The 3,070-nt window shown below is 41.9% G+C and overlaps 1 protein-coding gene across 1 annotated transcript in view; it reads left to right on the top strand.

The window, feature by feature from the left end:
- The first annotated feature begins 235 nt into the window (after positions 1–235).
- LOC111861520 overlaps positions 236–3,070 on the top strand; it is a 70,325-nt gene continuing 67,490 nt past the window's right edge. The window contains exon 1 of the mRNA XM_033750356.1: positions 236–438. The gene's annotated coding sequence lies outside the window, so the exon portion shown is untranslated. The remainder of the gene's footprint in view (positions 439–3,070) is intronic.

Here is a 3,070-nt window from a genome sequence, read left to right as displayed (position 1 = left end):
GTTATTATTATCATTTATTTGCTTGTTTGTTTACTTTTATTCATTATTGTGTTTACCCAAGAAATTGCCTGTAATTTATTTTTGACTTATAATGTGTTTGACTAATGTTTGTATAATGTTACACGTAATTACTTTCATCTACACTGTGCTAAGTCTGTAATTGGCCTTGCGGCTGTTGACTTAGCACATAAATAATAAAGAATTGAATTGGATTATTATTATTATTATTATTATTATTTACAGAAACTAAGGACCTAGGAGGGGAAGAGATCAAACGAGTGTATTGTCCCTTCAACGGACGCTTCAACTTCATCTACAACGTAAACGACGGATCAGAGAGCACAACGGAGTGTCCGGACCCAGTGTCTGAGTTGGACAGCTGTCCGTCCGGCTCGGCCCTCAACTTGCGCTTCCGACGCTGTTCTTTCGCGAATAACGGTAGGTATCTGGCCCCTGGGAGTATCTCACACACACGTCCTGCAGTCTTATGTCAGTCGAGTAGGCAAATAGCTGTTTATTTTGGTTCAAAATGATCAGGTTCAAAAGCATGGACAGTTCTAAACCTGTGCCACATTACTCACTACAAATCTAATGCACAGCGTAACTGACTAATTAACTCCATAGATGTTATATTGCAGCTTCGTGTTCCACTGCTTAATAAGTTAAATTTGTAAGGGCAATCTTGAAGGTGCAATTTCTCCGTGCTCGTAGTTTGTTGGTGTGTTGCGTTGACACTTTTCGTAAATGTTACTTCTGCAACAAGTTTCGACATTATGAGACCATCTGTGTAGTTTCTGCACTGTATTGCCTTTTCCAGTTCATTGTTCTGAAGCTGGGTTAAAATTAGTTTCAATTGATTGATTTAGTTTTGATGAAATAATACTGACCTTATAAAGCTGAAGCATGTTATAAGGGGAACATTTACAAAAACAAATGACAGAACACGAAAAGAAGTTGCACCTGCAATACTGATCCCACAAATCAAAACTCAGCGGGGCAGAGTCCTACTTGAAAGGCCCATAGTCGTTTAGGTGGTTAGAGAATGCCTCGCCTTTCAGACGGCCATTAGTTCAGTCTGTGCACAATGACACCAATTCCTTCATATAAAAAAGTAAAACTAAAGCTATCCCTGTAACAGGCCGTGGAGGCCCATAGGGTTGTGAGACGTTGAGGGTCCCACATTATCTAGACAATCGGCTCAAAGATGGCGGTAAGGTTGTCAGTCTTAGGCGCCGGCCGCGCTTTACTCCCCAGGAAAATTATTAAATTAATTCCTGGTACTCATTTCTGTTAGAGGCTGAGTAAACCCCAGGGCCTAGTGCGACTGGAAGCATTGGGTCAATTGAAAAAAGTTCAGCGACCTCATCGGGACTTGAACCCGCGACCATCCGGCTTGTAACATAGCCCCTCAACCAACTACGCTACCTCGTGCCCAATTTCAATATCCTTCTGCCTACGACTAGGCCTTCCCAGTGATGTTTTCCAAATGCATGTATCATCCTTATCATGCGTGGTACATGTTCTGCCCATATCATCTTCCTCGATATGATCACCCTATTAATATTCTGACAGCAGTAAATGACATAATTACAGAATGGTTGAGTTTGGGGGTGGGGGGTAAGGTGCGCTGAGTAAAGCACAGGTCTTTTTGCGAAATATATTTGTTCTTTTATCAAAGCAAAATGTAAGGAACAGACTTATAGTTCTGTATATCTGAACTGTTAACTGAACCCTCCAGAAAGAAATGAGGTTGAGGAGATATCTTAAAATACTGAACGATTTGTTCGGTTGTAACAGACGCCAAAGTCCTTCTCTGTGTAGTCACTGTGCACATGGTGGTAAAGTTGTGACTTATTAAACAACGGAAGTGTACACGCTGTCATTAAACACGTGTAATGGACTAGCAGTCCCTCAGAACAACCAGAAGCAGATCGCGGAATGCGAGCTTCAGAACAAATGGAACATAACTGAATAAAATAGGACAACGGTGGAATACAAAACACCATAACTACGCCAAGAAAACAGCATGAACACGCTTGCAGACGTGGCACAAAAACGACAACACCTACAAACTTAAATATATTGCAAGGAACAATTTAAGTAACTTAGGGACAGATATACAAATATACTGTATATAGATCTTAGAATCAAGACAGAAGCATTCCTACTTGCTGTAACACTAAACACAATGATAAGAAGTTCAACAAGACATAGGCTATATAACATTATATGTGCCGTAAACATAATTTTATTTAACTGATTTAGGGAACAAACCCTCAAATGTAATATAAGTTACAATTAATATGTTGTTGTCATCATCCATCATCTTGTCTATTCTTAAAAAAAACCGTCCTGTTTCTTTCCAAAAACACAACATTTCGGGGACTGTATTCTGTCCCCGTCTTCAGGTAAAACCTACACAGTTGGGTCCAATAGACAGAGCTAGCCCCTAGTTAGTTATTAGTTAGTTATTTAGAGAAGGTGGGTTTCCCCATGCACCGCGACCAGTTTGATCTATTGTGCTTCCCTCTTATGATATTCTACCAGTCTCTATACCCTACCGATACTGGTGCTTACCATCAGTCCCGACCAAGCCAGCGAGTTCGGCCACTACTGGCTTGGCGGTATCTATAATGCTTCCCCCATCTATCAGAGGCGTTAGAGACTACTGTTGGGCGGGAAATGTCCTTGAATTTGGCTCAGTGACCTCCTGAGGAGATATGAGGTTCTTTTACGTGCCGTAAAGCTACGACACGGGACCCACGTCTTAAAGTCCCTCCCGGCGGACTTGTTCCCTGGATTTTTCCGCCCTTAAAAATTACACGACCTCCGCCGGGTTTGAACCCGCGTACTACGAGTCATGAGGTGGGAACGTTCCCTCTAGACTACGGAGGCCGCTGAGCTAGCCCCAATCTCCGGTCCGGAGTAGGTTTTACCTGAAGACGGGGACAGAATCCAGTCCCCGAAACGTTTTTTTGAAAGAAACCGGACGGTTTCTTAAGAACAGACAAGATGATGGATAATGTCCAACAACATATGTCATTTACTTTTTCATTTGAGGAGTATGCAC

This window comes from Cryptotermes secundus, unplaced genomic scaffold (assembly GCF_002891405.2).
Source record: "Cryptotermes secundus unplaced genomic scaffold, Csec_1.0 scaffold991, whole genome shotgun sequence".
Classification (NCBI taxonomy): Eukaryota; Metazoa; Arthropoda; class Insecta; order Blattodea; family Kalotermitidae; genus Cryptotermes; species Cryptotermes secundus.
The sequence above is the reverse complement of the archived record's forward strand: the minus strand, read 5'-3'. Positions and strand labels throughout refer to the sequence as shown.